This window comes from Mus musculus, chromosome 15, assembly GCF_000001635.26.
Source record: "Mus musculus strain C57BL/6J chromosome 15, GRCm38.p6 C57BL/6J".
In the NCBI taxonomy this organism is placed as follows: domain Eukaryota; kingdom Metazoa; phylum Chordata; class Mammalia; order Rodentia; family Muridae; genus Mus; species Mus musculus.
In genome coordinates, this window is record NC_000081.6 from 37,202,303 (window position 1) to 37,215,398 (window position 13,096).

Sequence of the window (13,096 nt, forward strand, 5' to 3'; positions counted from 1 at the left end):
AGAACATTCCATGAAATCAGTTAGTAGCCGAGGGAAACAATTGAGAGATTTCCAACTGCTTGCCTATGAAAAGTGAAGTTTTGTAAGAATGTATGACAGTAACCTTCAAAGGTGCGTGAACACTGGGAAGCTAAGGAAAAATGTTTAAAACCAACTCTGGGGCCAGGGAATAGAGCAGCAGGCAAAGCTGTTTGCCAGCGAACTTGGCAACCCAAGCTAGATTCCTACATTCCAGGGACCCACCAAGTGGAAGGAGAGAAATGACTGCCACAAGCTGTCTCCTGACTGCCACATACAGACATACACAAACACACAGAATTAAAAATAAAAATAACAAGGGCTGGAGAGACAGTTCAGTGGTTAGAACACTTGTTGCTCTTGCAAAGGACCTAGGTTTGGTTCCCAGCACCCACACAGCAGCTCACAACCATCTGTAACTCCTCAGGGGATCTGATGTCATTTTCTAGCTTCTCAGGCACCAGGCACACAATGGTGCACATATACACAGGCAAAATACTAACTCTTACATAAATACATGATCAAAAAAAAATCTTAAAAATAAGAAAGAAAGTATATTTATTGCGGAGTCTGGTGAGCCACACCTGCAATCCCAGCATGTAAGTGGGTGCTGAGAGGCTCAAAGTCATCCTCAGCTATAAGGAGCGTTACAGCTCCAGACTGGGATGCCCAAGTCACTTTCTCAAACAAAACAAACACCCATTGCGTACACCAGCAAAATTTCAAACGTACTTCATCAATGGGAACTTCTCAAAGGCTTTCTGAGATACAAAGGAATTAGCAGACCAGGTCATTTCCCTCCAATTTTAATCTAGGTTAGTAAATACAATGGATGTACAGTAAAACACTGACAGACCTGTGGGCAAGTGCAGGAGCGCCAGGACACGGGAGTCAGAGGCCGTGTGGTCTATGTAGGGTGCACCTCAGGGAGTCAGAGGCCGTGTGTTCTATGTGGGGTGCACCTCAGGGAGTCAGAGGCCGTGTGTTCTATGTGGGGTGCACCTCAGGGAGTCAGAGGCTGTGTGTTCTATGTGGGGTGCACCTCAGGGAGTCAAAGGCCGTGTGTCCTATGTAGGGTGCACCTCAGGGAGTCAGAGGCCATGTATTCTATGTGGGGTGCACCTCAGGGAGTCAGAGGCCGTGTGTTCTATGTAGTGTACACCAGAAATGAGTCTAGCCAGGCAGTGGTGGCGCACACCCTTAATCCCAGCACTTGAGAGGCAGAGGCAGGCGGATTTCTGAGTTCCAGGCCAGCCTGGTCTACAAAGTGAGTTCCAGGACAGCCTGGGCTATACAGAGAAACTCTGTCTGGAAAAACAAAACAAAACAAAACAAAACAAAACAAAACAAAACAAAAAAGGAGTCTAAAGATATGAGTAGGAACTGAAATGAGCTGGCTCTGACCATCACAATGATGCTTATTGAGTATTTCCAGGGCCAAGAATGTTCTAGGACATCCAACATGAACAATGCCTTTGATACAGTGCTTTAGGTGTGTTACAACATACAAATCTCACACTGACAACAAAAGACAGGCCCTGTGGGGGCTGATATTGGGTTGTAAGGTGAGTAAATAAATAAATTTAATTTGAAAAGAAAATAAAAGCAAAAAAAAAAAAAAAACCCAACCTAACTAAAAGATAGGCACTAATTCTGCCTTTGTTTCTCAGCTGGGGAAACTGAGGCACAGAAGGATTTTTTTTTCCAAGATAGGGTTTATCTGTGTAGCCTTGGCTGTGCTGGAACTCACTATGTGTCTAGATTGGCCTTGAACTCAGAGATCTACCTGCCTCTGCCTCCTGAGTGCTGGGATTAAAGATGTGTACCACAATGGCCTGGCTGCAAACCTATTTCTAAATAGATATATACACCCTGCTCAGTCGTTATGATGCTCCTTGTATGTGCATTTCCACAGCTGACCATTGCCCGGTCCTTTAAACTGACTTTTGGTTTTGGTCTTACTTGGCTGGAAGAATGTCTGCCAAGATCCCCCAGTGTGAGAAGTAGTGTGACCACGAACGCTTTAGAAAGCCGAGGAATGGCCACAGAAAAACGGACTCGCATTCGAGATTGTTCAATGGTCCCAGTGGGAAACTGGTCCTTCCACTGAAATCCATCTGCAAAGATCCCAGGCTTAAGTAAAACCAACACACCAAGATTGTCCCACTTTCCTGGCATGAGGAGTATGCTTAATTTCTTTTTCCTTTTCTCTGTTTTCTTGTGAGCATACAGCTCCTAGTGCCCAGGCTGGCCTTGAACTTAGGATGACTCTGGCTCCTCATCCTCCCACCACCAGCTCACAGCTGCAGGGATTATAGAAGACAGAGTCTTGCTGTATAGCCCAGGCTAGCCTCAAACTCACTCTGCAGTGTAGGCTAGCTAGGCCTGAATTTCCAGCAGTCCTCCTGCCCTAGGCTTCCATGTGCTGAGGTTGCTGGTGTGTGACCCCCATGTCAGGCTTTTGAATTGCTTCCGCCAGCCATTCACATATATTGGGTTGCACTCCATTATTATTGCAAGAATCACTTGTTTTTAACCCTTTGGATGTGGTGAAAATATCCATTTATAATATATAATAATAAATAAGAAGAACTATACTCAGACTGAGAGATGGCTCAGTGGTTAAGAGCACCGATTGCTCTTCCGGAGGTCCTGAGTTCAATTCCCAGCACCCATATGGAGGCTCACAACCATCTGTAATAGGATCTGATTCCCTCATCTGTTTGGTATGTGTGAAGACAGAATACTTATATAAAGTAAGTACATTTATTTTAAAGGACTATAGTATATATTTCATAGACCAGGAAGATATTTATTTATCCCGGGTAAACTGCCACACAGGTCATCAGGGGATGTGAGAACTGCTGTCTATTGTGTTGGGGACCTATGGGCAGGGCGGATGGCATGGGAAAAGGAGGTGGAGACACACCAGAACCGTTGCACCCACGAAGCCTGTGCTAGTTATGTTTTGTGAACACAAGCTAGAGTCACCTGGAACGAGGGACCCTCGGTGGAGGAATGGCATCTGTCTGACTAGCCTGAGCACATCTGTGGGATGGTTTTTCTGGTTAATGATTGAGGTAGAAGGACCCCGCCCACAGTGGGCGGGGCCATCACAGAAGGTGGTTCTGGGTTTTTCTTGTGGATGCGCAGCTCCTGTCGCCCAGGCTGAGTGAGCCACTGTAAAGACCCCAATACACAGTGTTCTTTCATGTTCTTGGCTTCAGGTCCTGCCTCCAGGTTCTGGTCCTGACCTCCCTCCATGATAGTCTCTAACAGGTAAGCTAAAGAAACCTTTTGTTCCCCAAGTAGGTTTGGTTAGCGTTTCAACACAAAACAGGGACCTAAGTAGGACAAGGTGTAGCAGGCTACACGTCACCACACAGTAACACAGGTGCAGTGAAAAAATTAACCGTTGCAACGAGTCCTGAATACAACACAATGAATAAAATAAAGGCTCGGGCATTAAGACAATAGCACAATACATTTAAGAGGGTTCGCATAGGACTGTGCTGTGCTTCAGTGATGCACACAAATCCAATATTCATGAGTCCCAGGGTTACCCAACAACAGTAAAAAGAACCCAAAGCATGAAAACACAAGTTTACACTGGTCTACATTAAACAGGGCATGAGTGCCTGCTGGGGAGGAATGCATGCAAACAAGAATGGACATACAGAGCTAGAGAGGAGCTGTGGGCTAGTGCTACACAGTACGTCCGTCACTGCCACTCAGCTTAGAGGCAGAAAGTCAGAGGGGAGAGCATGGCAGCCAGAGGGCTTCTGTCCTGGTGCTCAGCCTGGCTCTCCTGAGCCAGGTGTGGAAGAGTGAGGTTAATGATTGCCAGGTGGGTTTCTTGAGCTATTTGGATACACTTGGACGATCTTTAGTCAGGAGGTTCTCAGCCTTGGCTGCTCATTAGAGACATTGGAGGAGATGTTAAAAAGCACACACACAACACCACCAGGTTCCACCCCAAAACAACAGCTTAAAGCCACCTCTGGGTCCAAGAATAGTGAGTTCTCAGACACTGTCCCCCCCGCCCCGCCCCCCGTAACTCTGACATGAATCTAAAATGCACAATCATTGCTTTCAGCTTTTGCTTGCTCTTGCGCTCTCTGTCTTTCTCGTTGCAAATATTTCATTCTTTGGCCTTTCCAAAGCCATTACTAAATCAGATTTTTTCCTTTTGCCAAACATCCGTTTCATTATTAACAGAGAACATCAAAGATAACAAAATTGGTTTCGTTACACATATAAATCATTTGCTGGGCTGCTATGTGTGTTTCGGTTGGGCACTGTATAATTCTGGGGAATGCACCCTCTAAGTAGCTTATGCAGATTGCTCCCCCCACAGTTGATCAGTGTTACATCTGTTATGTCTAACACCCTATGTCTTCACTCTATGTAATGCTTGGGACTCAAGCGTTGGCAAGCAAGATGACCGTTGGTCCCATATGCAACTTCCAATAAGTGGCAGCTCTGACCTGGGAGCTCATGTCAGCACCCCTCACACAGTCGGGGGGGGGGAGGGGGCGGGGGAATGAAGGTTTGCTGTAGGAACTGAAATTTAAACCTGAACCTAAAGAATGAGAATTGGCAGTAGAGAGGGAGGAAAGTGCAGAACCAGGAAACTGATTCTGCAAAGATCATGCTCTCACCACCACGAAGGAGCTTGGGTGAGACATGAGGAGAGCAGGAATGGTCTTGGGGGTTTTGTTAACATTGTTGTGTAACCCGGGGACTCTATCATGGGTAAGTGTGCATCGCTGAATTACAATCCAGCCCTACACAAATCCCTGTAAAATATATTTTGGTAATTTTTAAATGCCTGTGTCTTTATTTATTGTGTTGTATTCAAGACTCATTGTATCTGTTAAACTTTGACTACATCCTTGTCACTGTGGTGACGTGCACTCTGTTACACCCTGTCCCAGTTGCTGTGTTAAAACACTGCTCACAGAGGCTCTGTGAAGCGAACTGAGTAATGTTGACTTTATCACGTGGGGGATGGGCATCCATTATCATAAACGAGACTTGGAAGCTCAGTTGTGGGGCTGAGGTGTAGACTTGTGGGAGGGCTTGGTGGTAGCTCAGATGGGGTCAGCAGCCTGTATGAAAGGAGAGAGACAGACATGTAAGAGAGGTAGCTGAGAATAATGGAGGGAAGAAAGTTACCTGGTCCAGCTGAGGGAGATGGTTGGCTACCTGCGGAGACAGCATGGAGAGGGTGGGGTGGGACACCATGATTTGTTTTGAACACGAGGGCTCTGGTGGGCTGGTGCTGTCTTGGTGGTATTCATCCTAAGCTACTGCTTGGCTGGAGTCTCAGAGGCACAGAGGAGACAAATTCCTAAAAGCACCCTAGAGATGATCTGAAGATTGTTGGGGGTTGGCCCTCTGCTCAGAGCAATAGAAAGGAACTAAGCAGGAACAATGCAAAAGGAATGAGCTTCTAGATGCATCTGGCTCCCGTCACCCAAGCCATCCTGCCACATAAATAGCCACCCCTCACTCCAGACTTTGGACTATAGACTCACGAGGCAAGGAACCATTATTCTAAGGAATTATATTTTGAGGTTATTATCCAAAGGCATGAGGGTAAACTAGTGTGACCTTAGAAGGACAGGAAATGACGCACTAGGTGACAGCTAGACCCAAGTTGAATACCAAGTAAGTGCCCTTCTTCAGATACGTGACCAAGCAATCATCTAGTTGTGCCTGCCATGACAATCGTGTGGCTGAGAAGGTATTTCAAATAAAGGTATTTGATGCTGGGGAAGTACCATCTCTGAGGACCAGTGTGCAGCGTGGAGAGGCCCATGCCTACTGCTGTGCTGTGTACAGGCCTCTGTAGCTTGTTCTCCATTCAGTCAGCATGAGGAAGTGCCACTCCACACCACACACTATTCACCTGCTCACTGCCCAGGAGACCTATGCCCTCCTGAGGTTTGCCATCTGGTAAAAGAGAGATGGGGATGAGGTTTAAATGCTAATTGTGCCACGCCCTCTGGTCAGCTGGTAAGAAGGAAAAGCCTGTGAGAGACAAGAAGTGCAAGGGAGCCATGAGATGCTCAAGAAATAGAATTTAACAGCCATTCTTACCGTGGAGGGGATGTTTAGTAGGACCATTGGGCAAAGTGGGAAAAAGGAGATATTTTATCTCCAGCATTTGTAGAGTCCCTTTTTCTTGTTTTATGATCCTGGGACTAAGGAAGTGTGGTACTTGACTTTTTTTTTTTTTTTCTTTCATTATTAAAGGGATGATTAAGAGGTCTGGGGAGCTGGCTCGGCAGTTAGGAGCACTGACTGCTCCTGCAGAGGACCTGGGCTTGGTTTCCTGCACCTACACTGCAGCTCCAGTTTCAGGGAACTGAACTATGCTTCCAGCCTCTGTGGGCACCTGGATATAGATGATGCATACAAACTCACTCAGCCACACATACATTTAAAGAAAAAGTAGTTATAGCTAGAAGTATAGCTTAATGGTAAGGCCTAACATGCCATGAAACCTTAACGTTCATTCCCAGCATTGCCACAGCAAACAACACCAACTTGGTCTTGTCAGCACATTAAACATTTGAAGGAAGAAGCAGGCAGATTACAAAGCTCTTACTTCCAGGCCTTCAGTGGAGAGTGCTTGTCCAACTGTCTAAGACCCTGGGATTGATCCCAGACTGGGGTCGGGGCCATGACATATAGACTCATTCTTGAACTTCCTCTGTTGAAAAGCAAAGGATTGCCAGGCAGTGGTGGCGCATGCCTTCAATCCCAGCACTTGGGAGGTAGAGGAAGATGGATTTCTGAGTTTGAGGCCAGCTTGGTCTACATAGTGAGTTCCAGGACAGCCAGGGCTACATAGAGAAACTTTGTCTCGAGGAAAATAAAATAAATAAATAAATAAATGAATAAATTAATTAATTAATTAAAAAAAACAAAAAAAGGCGTTTCCTCTGGATGTGTTCATTAGAGATACCATTGAAGGAGCTTTGCCTGTGGTGGTGATAGGTGGGCTAGATTGGCGCCTTTAAAACAAATTGTAGCACTAGTGACACAAAGCTGACACATTTGGCAGGGGAGCTTGCCAGTGTGAGCTGGGAGTGAGCAGGAGAGACTTTCCACAGCATATCAGCCAGATCGATGATAATAACCCCTATGGGGATAGCTCGTCCCTGGCAGCCTGGGATTTGACACCCTCCCCAACGCCGGGATGTATTAATTCAGTTTGCAGGAAAGAGAATCAGACTCAGACGCTTAAGTGCACAAGGTCTCAGAACAATTTCTCAAAGCTCTTCTCACCAAGCTAGGCTAAGGTGCAGGGGACAGGGAGGCAAAGGGGAGCTGAGGTATGTGTTGGCTCCAGCTCAAGAGCTGTGGCCTTCCCCTCAAGAGATGTTATTCAACACAGCCATGTGTTGCAGCATCCTCTGGTCACACACCATGTAAAGTGTGACCGGGCTCAGCTCAGTGCAGGGAAGAGGACAGCATAGCAAGCAAGGTGGGACTGGACCTGAACACACACTCAACCTGAAAGGGGCAGACGGGCAGGTCAGTACAGCTGTGGCTGAGCTGCCAGAGTGAGCCTGTGCAGGGTGTGAAGTGCATGTGTGTGCACGAGAGAGAACGTGAATGGCAGTGTGTGTGTGTGTGTGTGTGAGAGAGAGAGAGAGAGAGAGAGAGAGAGAGAGAGAAAGACAGAGACAGAGACAGAGACACAGAGAGAGAGCATGACTTGCATGTGGGTGTGGGATTGCCAGTGTTCTTATGAGGTTTTGCATGTAAATATGCCAGAGAACAAGTGTGGGAAGACTGTGTGCATTGTGGTCATGGATAAAGGTCTGAGAGTGTGTGTGTATGTCTACATGCTGTACCAAGAGGCTCACGCCAAAGGTGCTTTCACTGTCCTGCTCCCTTGAACAGCCTGGAGCACTGGGGTCTTCTCTCTTCTCTTCTCTTCTCTTCTCTTCTCTTCTCTTCTCTTCCTCTTCCTCTCTCTCTCTCTCTCTCTCTCTCTCTCTCTCTCTCTCTCTCTCTCTGTCTCTTTCTCATGTTTTCTTTAGGGGGTGAGCACAGAAGAAGCCCAGTCCCAGGATGACTCTGAGTCACTAATCCCCTGGAGAGAAATTCCTTTGCCCCAGCAGGTATCATTTAGAGCCTTTCTCAATTAGCAATCATAACACCCGAAGCTTCGAACACTTGTTGTATGTTTATCTTTCTCTTCAAGTTCACTCTGTAAGTTCCCATAACCAGCCAAGTTTAAACAGCCTCCTGTCTGGCAGACATGACGACAACTCCCCTCCAGCCTCAACTCCAGGCATATAGAACCAGACAGAGGTGGGAGTCAACCCCCACCGTCTCCGTGTGTGTTCTGCTGTTTTTAAAACTGTGCTTTTGAGGCAGCTTATGGCGTGAAAAGTCCACTCTGACCAGAACTCTTGCAGAGCCATGAAATGCTCACATGAAAACTCGTTCCATGGGGTGTGGAGGCGGCTGAGCAGGTAGAGGTGCTTGACAACCTGAGATCAATCCCTGGAACCCACGTGGTAGAAGGAGAAGCCTCATTCTTGTAAGTTGCATGCACACACAGACACAGACACACACACTGAGGCTCACTTGAGTTCTGTTGGTCTCTGAAGCACAAGAGATCTTGAACTAAACATGTCTCAGAGAACACCAGAAGTCTGCCTGTCAGACACAGCCTGAGCACGGACACCTCCACAGAATACCTAAATGCATAGTCACCCCAGCTTCATGCCTATGTCTCCACAGATACGTGAGAGGTGACTTGTCACACTCAGCTCTTCATATATTGTCTAGTGCTCAGCAGAGCTCCACCAAGTCCCAGGACTCATTCTAGAACCCTGTGTCTATCTCCTGGCTTCCCTCTGGTATTGCTTCAGTATGCTCTGCAGGGACAAGCATCATGAGTTACCCCTGCAGCTATGAGTCCCGTCCTGTCTACGTGTCTCTCCTTCCATCACCTTAACCCTGAACCTTCATTCCCACCTAGTGCCCAGGTCTCCCTGGTGCCTGGCAGCTAGTGGGTACCCCAGTGTTAGTTATAACACAGAAAGAGAAAAGCCTGCAGGATGTTAGGGTGATTGCATGTGATACAGGCAAGGACGTAGAGGCTGTATTAGCTTCAACACGTAAGGAATTGAGTCACTAAGAGTCCCACTCTCACTGGGACCCTGTGCTGCCTTGTGTCCCCTCTTGTCTGCTCTTCCTCTCGTTCTTCTCAGAGTGATTACAGAAAACACAAGGAGTGAAGAAAGCTGACCAGGTCTTTGGCAGCTCCATCTCCCAACATACCAGGATGTGGCTTAGCCTGGTCTCTTTACCAAACCAGGCCAATAAATGTTGAACTACACATGCAGTTCAAACCAGGTGAGACTGCAGGAAGGCAGGGGCAGAATAGGGGCCTCGAGGCTGCTTTCTAGTCCACTTGAGGCCTGTTGATCTCTGTGGACCACGGTCTTCATGGCAACCCATCTCAGTGAACAGTTGGAGTCTGTTTTCAGACACAGCAAATAATTTACCTGCTGAATGGCCACACTGACCATGGCTCATGTGTCCCCACTGAGTGTTCTTGCTGACCATTCCTCCCACTCCATCTTCATCAGGCAGTAGGCATGCTTACGTGTCTTCAGTGTGAAGGTTGTGTATGTGTGTGTCCTGACTCTAGAGAGAATCTCTTTCTCTTCTAGATAAGAGTTGGGGAGCGGGTGTGTAAATAGTGCACCTGATCCCACACAGCTCATTAATAAAAATGCCAAGAATTCAACCTGCTTGTGGCTCTGGGTGATCAATGTAAGGATGCAACTTCCCAGTGTCACCTTCTGTTACAGTCGCTCAGACACACAGGACCATAAACAGCCCAAACAGGCCATTGAGTGCGATGGAAAGGCAGTACTGAGAGTGATCAAAAGACATGATGATTACGCTCTCTCAGTCACATGTTTACCATAAGCCTGGCCACGTCACTTGGTTGATCCAGCCTGCTACCTGCTCGTTTCAAGAAAGTGAAATATTAAATATTGCTCTTAACCGGTTAGGAGCTGAGATCTTTCCAAGATGCTCTCAGCTGGAAAGAGCAACAAGGAAACAGCCTAGCCTACAAAGTCTTAACAGGTGCACCTGGTAACCTGAGTTCAGTTACCTGCACTCACACAGGGAGGCTCCCAACCACCTGTAACCCAGCTCCAGAGGATCTGACACTCTCTTCTGGCCTCTCTGGGTACCAGCACACATGCGCACACATGTGCACACACACAGACACATACAGATACACACACAGACATACACACACAGACAAATACAGACACACACAGAGACACATACAGATATACACACAGACAAATACAGACACACACAGAGACACATACAGATACACACACAGACATACTCACACACACACACAGACACATACAGATATACACACAGACACATACATACACAAACAGATACACATAGAGACACACACAGACACATACAGAGACACACACACCTATGTTTTAAAAAATATGTCCTATTCTTTTTTCTTTAGATGTATTTTATTTATTTTTATGTATATGAGTACACTGTAGCTGTACAGATGGTTGTGAGCCTTTATTGTGGTTGTGGGGAATTGTATTTAGGACCTCTGCTCCCTCCGGTCAACCCCACTCCCTCAGTCTCTGTTTGCTCTGGCCCAAAGATTTAATTATTATTCATAAGTACACTGTAGCTGTCTTCAGACACACCAGAAGAGGGCGTCAGATCTCATTACAGGTGGCTGTGAGCCACCATGTGGTTGCTGGGATCTGAACTCAGGACCTTCGGAAGAGAAGTCGGTGCTCTTAACCGCTGAGCCATCTCTCCAGCCCACTATGTCCTATTCTTGAACAAGTAAAATAATTGACTTCCATTTTATCGTCCATATCAGTGAGAAACTGTATAGGCTTGTTGTATCAGCACTCTAGAAGCTGAAGCAGGGGGATGGTGAGTTTGAGAGACTTTCTCTGTCTATCTCCTTCTGTCTGTCTCTCCGTCTGTCTCTGTCTCTCTCTTTGATTCTCTTTCTGCGTGTGTTTGAGACAGGGTTTCTCTGTGCAGTCCTGACTGTTCTGGAACTTTCTCTGTAGACCAGGTTGACCTGGAACTCCTAGGGCTCTACCTTCCCCTGCCTTCCAAGTGTGGGAGTAAAGGTTTGTCCCATCCATGTGCCCAGCCTAGAGAGTCTCTCTTAAGAACAGCAATGGTGTCTTGTTTTAAGATACCTGGAGGTTGAGATTACCACTCCAAGAGGATTGTATCTGCTTTTTCTTGTTACTTAAGAACAGCTTGGGGCTATAAGCAGATGTGGCAAGAATGAATTTACAGGATGTGTCTGTAACTAGTGATTGTTTTTGTGAGTAACAGTGACTTCTTTAGTAGTTAGCACTCTGAACAGGAAAAAGCAGAACCACAGAAGAGCAAGGCGGACATTGTGTTAAGAGAATCCTAGAACATCCTGCACGTCTCTCAGGATTGCGAACTCACTGGTTGTTTTGCAGCAGGAAGCTAGGAGGTGTGGCTCCACTCTGAGGAGTACCACAGTGTATGAGCTTCATCACACAAGAACAAAACCAAAATCCAAACCGGGGCTTTCGAGGGGGCTCCTTGCTTGGTGGTGGTGGTACATCAACTGAATCCCAACACTCAGGAGGCAGAGTTAGTGGATCATTGTGAGTTTGAGGCCAGCCTGGTCTACAGGGTGAGTTCCAGGACAGCTAGGGCTACACAGGAAAACCCTGTCTCAAAAAAAAAAAAAAAATCCCCAAAAGAACAAAAGATAAGAGCTCCTTGGATGAGGGAGTGGCTCCATGTCTAGATTTTTACCTGAGTAGTAGTTTTCCCCAACTTCCAGCATGAGGGAGGTCACACCTGCTCTTCTGTCCATATGTGTTTTGTTTAGCCAATGAAAGGTGAGCCCGAATACAAGCTTCCCACCATCGAGCTACACGGACAGCCCAACAGATACTCTTTATTGAGTACTTCCTAGATCAGGTGGTGTCTGAAGCACTTATGTGACATCGTCATTCTCCTTCTTGCCCCTTTCCTTCAAATTCCTATTAACTTCTTCCAGTGCTACATAGAAACTCTAATTAATATATAATATTATATTATTTTATATATTTCATGTTATTTCTATATATTAATAACCTATATATTATATTTTATATATTTACATATTATATATTTTATAAAATCAAATTAATTCGAGACCACCAAACAATAGATCTTCTAAAACAGATTATAGATCTCCAGAGTGCCTACATTCTAAATGTCTGAAGTCTATAACCTCTTCCAAAGGGCTTTTTGCTAAATGCTTTTACCTATACCCATCGAATGCTGATCTCTGGGGCAGAGCCTGGATGCCTTCTTTTTCTTCCCCTCCCCCTCCCTCACCCCCTCCCCCTCTTCCTCTCCCCCATCCCCCTCCTCCTTCTTCTCTAAATTTACCACCTGACAAAAACAGTGCAGTGAAGGCTGAAATCCACTAGCTTGGTTCATATGCTGGTACAACATGGTCAAGCCAGCACCTGACAGGAGCCAACCCTACACTAGTGACTGTGGACTGGAAGAGTTTCTCATCTCACTGGCAGTTAGAATAGCAGATGGTGGTGTGCCCTCCCTGTGGATAAGAAGCAGCTAGCTCTGAGCATTCAGTTTAAGAAGATACTGGAAGTCAAGGAAGCCAGAGCCTTGAGAGGAGCTTGAGTTGTATCTGTCCAATTAGGACAGTCATTTCAGACCTTGCGATGCCCTGGATGATTTCTGCTGTCTTCCCTCTCATCTAAGTCAGGATGGTTGGCTGTAAAACCATCAAGTGTGCACACTCCATCAAGAGAGGGGACCAGCCCCCTGCCCTCTGGCAAGCATGGTGGCATCCCAGAGAAGGAATGGATGTGGGGGAGAGAGACTTGTCTCCCACTCTGGTCCTGGAACCCCTCACACATTAAGTAAACAAACAGCCATTCGAGTCTCTTTGGAGCTCTGGAGGAAAGATGAGAGTCAGCGTTGTGGTGGCTTTAGAACAGAGAATCACAGAGAACTG